This window comes from Cynocephalus volans, chromosome 8 (assembly GCF_027409185.1).
Source record: "Cynocephalus volans isolate mCynVol1 chromosome 8, mCynVol1.pri, whole genome shotgun sequence".
In the NCBI taxonomy this organism is placed as follows: domain Eukaryota; kingdom Metazoa; phylum Chordata; class Mammalia; order Dermoptera; family Cynocephalidae; genus Cynocephalus; species Cynocephalus volans.
In genome coordinates this window covers 107,452,308-107,466,784 of record NC_084467.1, presented here as the reverse complement: position 1 = coordinate 107,466,784, position 14,477 = coordinate 107,452,308, and the positions used below count along the sequence as shown (strand labels likewise).

The window sequence follows — 14,477 nt, the reverse complement described above, 5'->3', positions numbered from 1 at the left end:
CAGATAACCACACTACCTTAGTAATGTACAAGTAACATAAAACCTATTCTAACAGTGGCTTAAACAAAAGTGTTTCTCTTATACGTAGCAAGAAGTCTGTAGGTAGGTAGCAGCAGGTTAGTTCAGTGTCTCAGACATCAGGGTTGAATCTCTGAGGTTCTCTTGGTCTTTTCCTCATGCTTGCTGCCTTAGGGACTCAGGTAGGAAGAAAGGGGAAAGGTACAGCATAAGCTTATTTATTCCCTTTTTTAAGAAAAGCAAAAACTTTTCTACTGCTTCACCCCTACTTTACACCCCACCACTTCCATGCTCCTTGCCAAGAAAATTCCATTCAGTGAGCACTGTGTCATGTGCTTCTCGCCCCTAGCTGTAAGGAAAGCTGGGAGAGCATGGATTTAGTTTTTCTATCCTTTATAGTGGGAGATGTCAAGGAAGAAGGGTGTTGAGAATGGATTTGGGGTCAGCCAGCCACAATATCTGCTAATTAGCTATTTATCTACTTCAGCTGATAGAATATATGGCCTGCTATTTCAGATTAATTGTAGCATAGAGTTAACATTTATTACATATTAAACAATGTTTTAGCAATATTCTGAAGTTTTTTGTCTTATTAGCACTTATAAAATACATTAACTATGGGAATTTTCCCCCATTTTTGTTTGTATGTGCGTGTAGAGTCATGAACTAAGAGGTTTTGGTTCTCTAAATCAGTATTTTCTACATTTCAGTCATTTAACTAATTTTTTTCTTTTTTTTAAAGATGACTGGTAAGGGGATCTTAACCTTTGACTTGGTGTTGTCAGCACCATGCTCTCCCAAGTGAGCTAACCGGCCATCCCTATATAGGGATCTGAACCCGTGGCCTTGGTGTTATCAGCACCGCACTCTCCCAAGTGAGCCATGGGCTGGCCCTTCGCTAATTTCTTGATGAATTTTTTTCTATCATCATCATTATTATTTAATGTTTTTCTTTATGCCTTTTTAAAACTTTATGTAGAGGTATTGTGAAAGGATGTATCGTATTTTTACATGTTCAAATATTATTGACTATATATTCAATAGCCATTTTTTTTCACTGATATTTCTTGCCAAGCAGAGACCACCTCCTGAAATAGGATCAGAAAGTGCCAGATATTACCTTCTGAGGCTCTTTAACATATAGGGCATAGGCCTGTAACCCATTTCCCACTAATGGGACCTAAAGGCATCTGTCTGCTAGACATCTGGGAAAATTTTCACTCATAAAAAAATACTTGAGGAGAACCCTAGCTCTTTACTTTCTGTGTGAGGACGTGATGCTTGGAGCTTCTGTAGCCATCTTGCAACCATGTGTGGGAGACATAACTATTTACTGAGGATGTCAGAGTGGGAAGATGGAAAGAAGCTTCTTTCATTGAGTAAACACATTAAAAATGAAGCAACATTGTTAAAGCTTAAAAACAGTGCCCGGCTCCAGTCCGCCGGGAAGCGGGGATCCTGGAGCCTGGATGTCTTGCATTCTTGGAGTGAGCTGCTAGGTGTGCCAGAGGCTCCTCAGCCTGAGTGCAGAGGAGAGCATGGGGCATCACGGTTGCGATGCACCGAGGAGGGCTGCCAGGGAAGCAGCGCAGCGGCCTGGGGATTTGCATTGTATCCATTCTGGTAATTCAGCAGTGCTGGCTCAAGAAACCAGGGCATGCAATAGGGTTGCAGTATTTGTTGAGGTGCGACCCTGAAGGTTTGAGGATACTACTTTGCACCTTGACCAAGATCTCGGCAGAGAATTACTTTTGTTCTTACGGAAATGGGCTTTGACCTCATCGTTTCGGCTGGAATGACCAGCTGTTCACATTTTTCTGCACAGCCGTGACGATGGGACGTTTTCACAGGAACATGTGAACTGTGTAAAAAATCTCGCCAGGGGTTGGGTGTTTTCTGCGGATTGTGCCACCTGTAGTGCTATGGCAAAGGCCAATCTCCTCAGTGTCTGGCCACTGTTGATCAGAACACCAAGGAGAACACCAAACTGTAGTGGTAGACCCCTGTTTGCCATGAACATTGGTGGGCTTCTGGTGCAGTTTTCCAGATCTGTGGAGGTTCTTGCTGGGGCTCCACGATTGGTGGGATCCTACCAGCAGAGTGGAGAAAAGGAGTCAGTGTTCTGTGGAGACCTTTCCCTGCCTTCCCATACCCTAAGCTGCAGTGGGCCCTCTCGCCATGTGCCCCCAACCCATATTCCCACCATACTCAGAGAATGTAGACCTCACCACACAACTGAACCTGCTGGTACCTTGATCTTGGACTTCACAGCCTCTAGAAATAAACTGACCAGAGGGAAATGGCAGCAGGAAACTATTTCACAGTGACTGTGTTCGTCCTGGCTGGGCTCTCAGATCAGCCAGAGCTCCTGCTGCCCCTGTTCCTCCTCTTCCTAAGAATCTATGTGGTTACAGTGGTGGGGAACCTGGGCATGATCATATTGACTAGGTACAGTTCTCATCTGCGCACCCCCATGTACTATTTCCTCAGCAGTCTGTTCTTCATTGATCTCTGCCTTTCCACTGTTATTACCCCCAAAATGCTGGTGAAGTGTGTGACAGAGAAGAACATCATCTCCTACCCTGAATGCATGACTCAACTCTTTTTCGTCCTAGTTTTTGCTATTGCATAGTGTCACATGTTGGCTACAAAGGTGCATGACTGCTCTGTTACCATCTGTAACCCCTTGCTTTTTGATGTCATCGTGTCTTATCACCTCCACTTCTGACTCATAGTAGGAGTTTATATTTTGGGTGTTACTGAATCTACTGTTCACACAGGCTTTATGTTGAGTTTCTTTTTGTGCAAGACCAGTGTGATTAACTATTATTCCTGCAATCTCTTTCCTCTCTTGAGGCTATCCCGCTCCAGGACCTATATCAATGAATTATTGATTCTGGTCTCCGGTGCATTTAACATCCTGACTTCTGCAACTAACCATCCTTGCCACTTATGTCTGCGTCATTGCCAGCATCCAGCACATTTGCTCCGCTGAGGGCAGGTCCATAGCCTTTAGTACTTATAGTCCCCACATCTCAGTGGTTGCTGTCTTTGGATCTGCAGCATTCATGTACCTGCAGCCATCATCTGTCAGCTCCATGGACCAAGGGAAAGTGTCCTCTATATTTTGTACTGTTATTGTTCTCATGATGAATCCCCTGATCTACAGTCTGAGGAATACAGATGTCAGATTGGCTCTGAAGAAAATTCTAGGCAGGAGTTCATGTTCATTAATAGAGTCAATGCCATGTTTTCCTCTCGGAAACAGGCCTTTAGTTTGCACAGACATATGATTTGTTAGAATTAGTATTCAAGTTTTGGAAATTCAGTGATGTTTTTCTACGTAGCACACCTACATAATTTCTCCTCTATTTCTTTGAACCTCTTTTGGAATGACTATGTCTGGAAAAATTCTAAGAGTAAAATTTGAAAACTATTGAGATTTTTAAAAAATGTTTAAAAACAAAATAAAGTCTAAAAATTAAAAATAAGTATTGATAAAATCAGAGTACCTTTAGGTCCCTAAAGTAAGCTTCTACTGACTTCTCTAATTTCTTACCCCCTTGCTGTCTTCATTCTTGCCGTACTGACCTTTTAGTTCCCACAATTGCTCTGTTCCCTTCAGCCATAGGATTTTACGCATTTTGGTTGTTCTCCGTTCAGCCTTGCCTCCCTGCCCTCCTTCTTTAGTTTAACTCAGACCTATGTCTTGGATATAATTTCAAGTATCACCTCCTCTGGAAAGTCTTTCTTAATACTCTTACTAGGTCCCTGTTTATATTATCACAGAGTTCTGTGTACTTTTTAGCACTAGTCACAGGAGCAGTTTTATTTTTGTGTGATTATTTAATGTTTCTCTTCACTGATAAACTTTAAGTTCCAAGAAGGAAGGGCTATTCCTCCAGAATACCTGACATATAGTACATCCTGAAAGAAATGTTATCCAGAATTTTAAAATATGTTAGTGAATTCATACATTTCTTTTTGAATGTAACTTTTAATTTTTCATTTTTTTTCCCAGGCCATTTAAAATTAGATTACAATTATTGCCCAAGCAACAGTATACTGTTGGGGTTGAGCGTTAGAGTTATCGTTAATCTCCTCAGGCCGTTGAATATTGTGGGGAGTTATTGAGATTCTGGGTTCTTCAGGCTCTCCAAATCCTCAGTAATATCAACTTGTTTGTCTCTGACTTTCACATAAGAAATGTGGCAGGCTTTTGAATTAAAACAAAGATGTGACCATTGAGTTTGTTTTGAAAATGCTCCTGTATTATTAAAATCAACTCGTGGTGTTATACCTGCCTTGGAAAACATTGCCCTAACATTTTCATTCTAAGTACACACTTAGGAAGAAATAGCCAGCCATTAGAGACATGCAAAAACATGTTAAAAAAAAAAAAAATGTTTACTTTGTTTATATGGAAAATAAAAAATCCAATTTATATACTTACATATACCTGTTATAATTTTTCTACAGTTCCATGAAGGCAGAGACAATAACTGATTTTCAATATCTAATTAGATATTTTCAAAATGTAATTTTCTTTTTTTATAGTTGGTGGTGGCTGGCCAGTATGGGGATCCAAACGAACCCTTGACCTTGGTGTTATCAGTACCATGCTCTAATCAATTGAGCTAACTAGCCAGCCCTAATTTTCTTTATATGATGATGTATCTTGTCCATTTTTCTGTCATTACTTATAGATATGCTAGACCTGTCACATTTAAACACATGAATAGAATTTTATTTTATGAATGCACCATAATTAATTTAGACAATCCCCTAATACTAGACACTGGAGATCTTTTAGATTTTCTTTTTTCAAGACTGTAAACTAAACTGCACTGAACACGCTTGCTTATTTATATATTTTTAAATGTCTATGGAAGTGTATCTTCCTATGTTTTTTATTCTCTTTGTCCTTCAATTTGGATATTTTCTATTGACACACCTTCAGTTTCAATAGTTGTATCTTCTGCTGTTAAACACACCTAATTAATTTTTTATTTCAGGTATTTTTCATTTCTCAAATTTCTATTTGATTGCTTTATGGATTCAAACTCTGGTGAAATTCTCCATCTTTTCTTTAACATATTAGTCATAGTTAATTTAATGCCCTGTTTTGGTAACTCAGATCTAGATCACCTCTGGGTCTATTTCTATTGTTTATCTCTTCCTCTTGGTTTTCAGTCGTTGATCTCCTATCATTTGGCATGTCTAGTAATTTTTGGTTAAATGTATATAGTTTTTTGTTGTTGGTAAAACATAATTGGTTATACATATTTGTAGGGTACAGAGTTGAATATTGATACCTGTGTACAATATGTAATGATCAAATCAAGATAATTAGTATATTCATCATTAGAAAACATGATCGTTCTTTGTGACCCTTAACCAATTTCTTGCTAACCTCCCTCTCCCTCCCCGATTTTCACCTTTAGTAACCACAGTTTTGTTCTCTCCCTTTGAAAGTTCAGTATATTATTGTGATTGTCCTTCCTTTATTCCTTCCTTCCTTCTCCCACTTATGAGTGAGGATATGAGTGAGGTGTTTCCGTTTCTGTGCCTGGCTTATTTCATTTAACATAATTTTCTCCAAGCTCAATCATGTTGTTGCAAATGGCAGAATTTCATTCTTTTTTATGGCTGAGAAGTATTCCACTGTGTATATATACCACATTTTCCTTATTCAGTCATCATCCATCAATGGACACTTAGGTTGGTTCCATATTTTGGCTATTGTAAATAGAGCTGCAGTAAACATGGGAGTGCAGGTATCCCTTTAACATGATGATTTCCATTCCTTTGGGTATATAACCAATAGTGGAATTGCCGGATCATATGGCAGTTCTATCTGTATTTTTTTGAGGAACTCCATACTGTTTTCCATAATGGCCACACTAATTTACAGTCCCCCCAACAGTATAGAAGGGTTCACCTTTCTCCACATCCTCACCAGCATTTGTTATTCTGTCTTTCTGATAATAACTAGTCTAACTGGGGTGAGATGATGTCTCAATGTGGTTTTGATTTGCATTTCTCTGATGGTTAGTGATGTTGAGCGTTTTTTCATGTACCTGTTGGCCATTTCTTGGAGAAATGTCCATTCAGCTCCTTTGCCCATTTTTAAATCAGATTTTTTGTTGTTGTTGTTTTGTTTTTACTGTTTTTTGAGTTCCTTGTTGTGTTAGTCCGTTTATGTTGCTTATAACAAAATACCTGAAACTGAGTGATTTATAAAGAAAAATGACATTTATTGCTTACAGTTTCTGAGGCTGGGAAGTCCAAAGTCCATCTGGTGGTGGCAACAGTGACTCAGGGGGTCTCACATTACAAAATGGTGGAAGCAGAAAGAGCAAAAAGAGAGAAAGACAGACCTTCCTCTTCTTTTAAAGCCCTCAGAACCATTCCCCTGACCACCATTTTTAATCCATTCACTACTGCATGGTCCTACAATCCAATCACCTCTTTAAGGCTCCACCTTTCAATTACCTAATAGGATTTCCCACACTCTTAACGGTCACAGTGGGGGCTAAGTTTCTAATACATAGATCTTGGGAGACAATTCAAGACTCATTACGTTTTGGGGGGTCATAATTCAATCCACTACACTCATATATTCTGGGTATTAGTCCCTTGTCAGATTTATAGTTTGCAAATATTTTCTCCTGTTCTGTAGGTTGTCTTTTTGCTCTATTGATTGTTTTCTTTGCTGTGCGGAAGTGTCTTAGTTCGATGTAATCCCATTTGTTTATTTTTTCTTTTGTTGCCTGTGCTTTTAAGGTCTCATTCATAAAGTCTTTGTGCAGTCCTACTTTCTGGATTGTTTCCTTTAATTATTTTATGGATTCAGGTCTTACATTTAAGTCTTTAATCCATTTTAAGTTGATTTTGGTATATGATGAGAGATTCGGGTCTAGGTTCATTCTCTACACATGGATATCCAGTTTTCCCAGCACCATTTATTGAAGAGGCTGTCCTTTCTCCAATGTATGTTCTTGGTGCCTTTGTTGAAGACCAGCTGGCTGTAAGTACATAGATTGATTTCTGGGTTCTTTATTCTGTTCCATTGGTCTGTGTGTCTGTTTTTATACCATTACCATGCTGTTTTTGTTATAGCTTTGTAGTATAACTTGAAGTCGGGTAGTGTAACGCCTCCAGCTTTATTTTTTCTGGTCAAAATTGCTTTGGCTATTTGGGATCTTTTTTTTGGTTCCATATGAAGGTTAGGATTGTTTTTTCTATTTCTGTGAAGAGCATAATTATTTTGATTGAGATTGCATTGAATCTGTGGATCGCTTTGGGTAGTATGGACATTTTCACAACGTTAATTCTTCCAATTCATGAGCGTGGAATGTTTTTCTGTCTTTTTGTGTCCTCTTTAATTCTTTCAGCAGTGATTTGTAGTTCCTATTGTAGGGATCTTTCACCTCCTTGGTTAAATTTATTCCTAGGTATTTTATTTTTTGGTAGCTATTGTAAATGGGCTTGCTTTCTTTAATTTCTTTTTCTGCTAGTTCGTTGTTGGAGTATAAAACTGCTACTGATTTTTGTATATTGATTTTGTATCCTGCAACTTTACTGAAATCATTTATCAGCTCTAAGAGCTTTTTGGTAGAGTTTAGGTTTTTCTGTATATAAGATCATGTCATCTGTAAACAGGGACAATTTGACTTTGTCTTTTCCAATTTGGATGCCCTTTATTTTGTTCTCTTGCCTGATTGCTGTGGCTAGTACTTCTAATACTGTATTAAATAGGAGTGGTAAGAGTGGGTTTCCTTGTTTTATTCCTGTTCAGAATGACATTGGTGATGGTTTTCAGCTTTTCCCCATTCAGGATGATATTGGCAGTGGGATATTGACGTACGTGGAATAGTGGATGGTCATTTTGATTCTATCAGGGACTGTGCCAAGACAAGACTGTTTGCAGCCCTGATAAGGATAGTCTGCTTAGGGTACTAAGTTGCCCTTGGCTTCCAGGAGTTTCTGTTCAGAGCCCGTTGTATACTGTATATTTGGGTCCTTTCTGAAGTGGGACCTGAACTCTAATCTTGGTTTTATGAGAGTGCTGTAACACTCTGCTCTATTTTCCAAAGGTTTCCACTTAAGCTTTTCATTTGCTGCCCTGTGAAAACTGCTTTGTTCCATGTGCCACGTGCCTTCTGAGTCTTTGCCAAAAGATTGGATTCACCTTTTCCCACACAGTGCCCCTAGATTGAAGCTTTGCACAGGTCTCTTAACCTTTTACTCTTGCACAGTATCAACAAATGCAGTTGCAGAAACTGGCTCCTTCCAAGGTTATTCCCTATCTAGAGTCTTAACTTCTCTATTTCTTATTGTCTTAGCAGCTCTCCTCTGCTTTCAAACAAACTATCTGGATTTTCTAAGTATCTTGATTTTCTAAGATGTTCTAGGTGTTCTGGATGTTCTAACATGTTCTAGGTGTACTGGTCTGCCACCACCTGCTTTATCTTACCTGGGAGTGAATGTCTGTGTAAATGTTTCCGTGGAATGAAATTCCAAGAGAGAAAATGCTGGTTAAAAGGGTATGGCCATTTAAAAATTCATATTGCTAAATTGCCCTCTTGAAAGGCTGTAAATATTATATTCCCACCAACAGTATTTGAAAGTGTATTATACATTCTCATCAAACCAGATGTTATCAGTCTTTATCTTTGCTAATATGATAGACAAAAACATTTACTTTTAATTTATGACTTTGATTTTTCACTTGATTAAGCGTATTTTTTTGTAATTATTGGATATTTATATTTCTTCTATGAATTGTTTAGTATGTTTTTTTAAAAAGTTTTATTTTACCAATATACAATGTAGTTGATTTTCATGTCCCTTTACTGAATCTTCCTTGCCCCTTCCCTCTCCCCATTCCTGCCCATCAGCATTATATCTGTTTGCTTGTCTTAAAAAGTTCAAGGAATTGTGATTGATGTGTCTTCTTTCCCTCCCTGCCTTCCATTTGTTTGTGTATTTATTTATTTATTTTTAGCTCCCACAAATAAGTGAGAACATGTGGTATTTCTCTTTCTGTACCTGACTTGTTTCACTTAATATAATTTTTCTAAGTCCATCCATGTTGTTGTAAATGGTAGTAGCTCATTCTTTTTTATAGCTGAGTAGTATTCCATTGTGTAGATATACCACATTTTCTGCATCCACTCATCTGACGATGGACATTTGAGCTGTTTCCAACTCTTGGCTATTGTGAATAGTGCTGCAGTAAACACTGGAGTACAGGTATCCCTTTGACATGATGATTTCCGTTCCTCTGGGTATATTCCCAGCAGTGGAATAGCTGGGTTATATAGTAGATCTACCTGTAATTGTTTGAGGAACCTCCAAACTATTTTCCATAAAGGCTGCACCATTTTGCAGTCCCACCAACAGTGTAGAAGGGTTCCTTTTTCTCCACAACTCACCAGCATTTATCATTCTCAGTCTTTTGGATATTAGCCATCCTAACTGGAGTGAGATGGTATCTCAGTGTGGTTTTGATTTGCATTTCCCGAATGCTAAGTGATCTTGAGCATTTTTTCATGTGTCTGTTGAACATTCATATATCTTCCTTTGAGAAATGCCTATTCAGCTTCTTTGCCCATTTTTTAATTGGGTTATTTGTTTTTTTGCTGTAAAGTTGTTTGAGTTCCTTGTATATTCTGGATATTAATCCTTTGTCGATGTATATTTTGCAAATATTTTCTCCCACTCTGTTTGTTGTCTTTTAACTCTGTTAATTGTTTCTTTTGCTGTGCAGGAGCTTTTTAGTTTGATATAATCTCATTTATTTATTTTTCCTTTCGTTGCCCATGCTTTTGGGGTTGTATTTATGAAGTCTGTGCCCAATCCTACTTCCTGGAGTGTTTCCTCTGTGTTTTCTTTAAGGAGTTTTATTATTTCAGGGTGTATATTTAATTCTTTAATCCATTTTGAGTTGATTTTGGTATATGGTGAGAGGTATGGGTCTAGTTTCATTCTCCTGCATATGGATATCCAGTTTTCCCAGCACCATTTGCTGAAGAGGCAGTCTCTTCCCCAGTGTGTAGACTTGGTGCCTTTGTCAAAGATCAGATGGATTCTCTATTCTATTCCATTGATCTGTGTGTCTGTTTATATGCCAGTACTATACTGTTTTGATTATAATAGCTTTGTAGTATAGTTTAAAGTCAGGTAGTGTTATGCCTCCAGCTTTATTATTTTTTTGCTCAGGATTGCTTTGGCTATGCGTGGTCTTTTGTTATTCCATATAAATGTCTGGATAGTTCTTTCCATTTCTGAGAAAAATGTCATTGGAATTTTGATGGGGATTGCATTGAATCTGTAGATCAGTTTGGGTAGTATGGATGTTTCACAATGTTAATTCTTCCAATCCAAGAGCATGGGATATCTTTCCATCTTGTGTCCTCTTTAATTTCTTTCAGCAGTGGTTTATAGTTCTCATTGTAGAGATTTTTCACATCCTTGGTTAACTCAATTCCTAAGTATTTTATTTTTTTGGTGGCTATTGTAAATGGGCAGGATTTCTTGATTTCTCTTTCTGCATGTTCACTATTGGAGAATAGAAATGCTACTGATTTTTGTGTGTTGATTTTGTATCCTACTACTTCGCTGAAATCATTTATCAACTCTTAAGAGTTTTTTTGTAGAGGCTTTAGGCTGTTCAATATATAGGATCATGTCATCTGCCAACAGGGACAGTTTGACTTCATCTTTTCCAATCTGGATGCCCTTTATTTCCTTCTCTGATTGCTCTGGCTAATACTTCCAACACTATGTTGAATAGTGTGGTGAGACTGGGCATCCTTGTCTAGTTCCTGTTCTTAAGGGAAAAGCTTTCAGCTTTTTCCCATTCAGGATGATATTGGCAGTGGGCTTATCATATATAGCTTTAATTATGTTGAGATACTTTCTGTCTGTACCTAAATTGTAGAGAGTCTTTATCATGAACGAATGTTGAATTTTGTCAAATGCTTTTTCAGCGTCTATAGAGATGATCATATGGTCTTTGTCTTTGATTTTATTGATGTGATGTATCACATTTATTTATTTGCATATGTTGAACTAACCTTGCATGCCTGGGATGAATCCCACTTGATCATGGTAGATAATTTTGTGTATGTATTGCTGTATTCTGTTAGCTAGTATTTTATTGAGGATTTTTGCATCTATATTCATCAAGGATATTGGCCTGTAGTTTTCTTTTTTTGTTGTATCTTTGGTTTTGGTATCAGGGTGATGTTTGCTTCATAGAATGAGTTTGGGAGAATGGCCTCTGTTTCAATCTTTTGGAATAGTTTGTAGAGAGTTGGTATCAGCTCCTCGTTGAAGGTTTGGTAGAATTCTGCTGTGAACCCATCTGGTCCTTGGCTTTTCTTTGTTGGGAGCCTTCTCATAACAGCTTCAATCTCTTTTATTGTTATTGGTCTGTTCAGATTTTCTGTATCTTCTTGGCTAAGTTTTGGTAGTTTGTGTGTGTCCAGAAATTTATCCATTTCCTCCAGATTTTCAAATTTTTTGGCATATAGTTGTTTATGGTAGTCTGTGATGATTTCTTGTATTTCTGAGGTATCAGTTGTAATATTACCTTTTTCATTTCTAATTTTAGCTATTTGGGTCTTCTCTCTTCTTTTTTAAGTTAGCCTTGCTAATGGTTTGTCAATTTTATTCATCTTTACAAAAATGAAATTTTTGATTCATTGATCTTTCATATCAGTTTTGGGGTTTCTATTTCATTAAGGTCTGCTCTGATCTTAATTATTTCTTTCCATCTGCTAACTTTAGGTTTGGATTGTTCTTGTTTTTCTAGTTCTTCAAGGTGAAGTGTTAGGTTGTTTACTTGCTATCTTTCCATTCTTCTGAAGTAAGCATTTAATGTGTTAAATTTCGTCCTTAGTACTGCTTTTGCAGTATCCCACAGGTTTTGGTATGATGTATCATTATTTTCATTAGTTTCAATAAATTTTTTGATTTCCTGTTTGATTTCTTCTTGACCGATATGTCATTATGTAGACTGCTGTTTAATTTCCATGTGTTTGTAGAGTTTCCAGAGTTTTGTTTGTCATTGATTTCTAATTTTAATCCATTGTGATCTGAAAAAAAATACATGGTATAATTCCAATTTTTTTGAATTTTTTGAGACTTGATTTGTGACTAAACATGTGAACTATCCTGGAGAATGTTCCATGTGCTGATGAGAAGAATGAATATTCTGAGGTTGTTGGATGGAATGTTTTGTAGATATCTGCCAAGTCTAATTAGTCTAAAGTGTTGTTTAGATCATGTGTTTCTCTGCTGATTCTTTGCCTAGATGATCTGTCCAATGCTGAGAGTAGGGTCTTCAAGTCCCCCGCTTTTATGGTATTAGTGTCTGTCTCATTCTTTAGGTCTAATAATGTTTGCTTTATAAATCTGGCTGCTCTGACATTGGGTGCATATATATTTATGATTGTTATGTCTCGATGGATAAATCCTTTTATCATTATATAGTGGCCTTTATCTCTTTGTATGGTTTTTGATTTAAAGTCTATTTTATCAGATGTAAGAATAGCTACTCTGGCTTGTTTTTCATTTCTGTTCACATGGTATATCTTTTTTCATCCTTTCACTCTTAGTCTATGTGTGTCTTTACAGGTGAGGTGAGTCTCTTGAAGGCAACTTATATTTGGGTCCACCTTGTTAATCCAGTTAGTCAGTCTGTGTCTTTTGAGTGGGGAATTTAATCCTTTTACAGTAAGAGTTGTTATTGGAAAGTGTTGATTTACACCTAGCATTTTATTGCTTTTGTTTGGATGTCTTAAGTATCTTTTGTTCCTTTCTTTCTGATTTACTGTTTTTCTTCTATATTTGTTGGTTTCTTGGAGTGGTAGATAAACTTTTTTCTCTTTATTGTTACTATTTTTATTTTACTAGTGGGTTTTGTTTTTTCTTGGGTATTTATGGCAGTGGTGATTGTTTTTCAGTACGAAACCCAGTACTCCCTTGAGAATTTCTTATAAGACTGGTCATGTGGTAGTGAACTCCCGCAGTTTTTGTCTGTCTGAGAAATATACTATTTGTACTTCATTTCAGAAGGATAGCCTTGCTGGGTAAAGTATTCTTGGCTGGGAGTCTTTGTCTTTTAGTATTTTGAATATATCATCCCATTCTTTTCTGGCTTTTAGTGTTTGTGATGAAAAGTCTGTGATGTTAGTCTGCTTGGGGCTCCCTTAGGTCACTTGACTCTTCTCTCTTGCAGCTTTTAAGATTTTCTTTGTCTTTGAGTTTTGCCAATTTGGCTATAACATGTCTTGAAGAGGACCTTTTGGTTGAATAAGTTTGGGGATCTTTGAGCCTCCTGAATCTGAAGATCCATGTCTATCCCTATACCTGGGACGTTTTTTGCCATTATTTCGTTGAATATGTTTTTAATGCCATTTCCTTTTTCCTCCCCTTCTGGAATACCCATGATTCAGATATTTGAGTGCTTAATGTTGTCTGTTATCTTTCTTAGATTTTCGTCAATGTTTTTAATTCTTTTTTCTTTTCTTTTCTTTTTTTTGTCCGCCTGTGTTATTTCAAACAGCCCATCTTCAAGGTGAGAAATTCTTTCTTCTGCTTGTTCTAGCCTGCTCGTTAAACTCTCTTATGTTTTTTATTTCACTGAATGAATTCTTCAGCTCCGCAAGCTCTGCTACATTCTTTTTCAGGGCATTGATTTCTTTGTACATTTCTTCTTTCAGATCCTGTATACTTTTTCTCATTTCATTGTGTTGCCTAACTGAGTTTTCTTGTATCTCATTTAGTTTCCTTAGAATTTTTGCTTGAAATTCCTTGTTAGTCATTTCAAGGACTTCCTGTCCTGTAGGATTTAGAGCTTGAGAGTTATTTTTACCCTTTGGTGGTGTACTTTCTTGATTTTTCATATTTATGGTATCTTTCCTTCGGTGTTTAGTCATTGTGGCAGGAGATTTCATGGTCCACTCTTTCGACCCTAATGTCTGGCTAGGATCCTGCTGGGACTGCCAATTTGGCAGGCTGCCTGGTGCCTGTGGGTGGGAGGCTTGGGCCTCTCTGGGTTGCAGGGAATGTCCTGGTCTGGGAGTCCCGCAGAGGCACCTACCTGTTCTGATCCAGGTGGCTTGGGGCCCTGTGGGCCTGGAGGCTTTAGGGCTTCTCTGGGTGGTGCATGCTGACCTGGGCTGGGGGTCCCATGGCGGTGCCTACCTGCTCTGGTGCAGGTGGCTTGGCTCAGGGCATGTGGTCCTGGCAGCTCTTGGGCCTCTTTGTGGGGGGCCTCTCTGGTGGTGTGCACTGGCCTGGGCTGGAGGTGTCCCGCGGTGGTGTCTACCTGCTCCAGTGCCAGTATGTTTTTTTTTTTCAACCCATGTGTTTTTATTTTTTTTTCCTTTTTAAATATTTTGTTTTATTTTATTTATTTTTATTGAATCATAGTTGATTATACA

The 14,477-nt window shown here is 37.8% G+C and overlaps 1 protein-coding gene and 1 pseudogene across 1 annotated transcript in view; both read left to right on the top strand.

Moving 5' to 3' along the window:
* RNF115 (ring finger protein 115) overlaps positions 1-14,477 on the top strand; it is a 109,344-nt gene that overhangs the window by 66,625 nt on the left and 28,242 nt on the right. The gene's annotated exons all lie outside the window — the stretch shown is intronic.
* LOC134383273 (putative olfactory receptor 8G3) lies at positions 2,318-3,311 on the top strand (annotated as a pseudogene).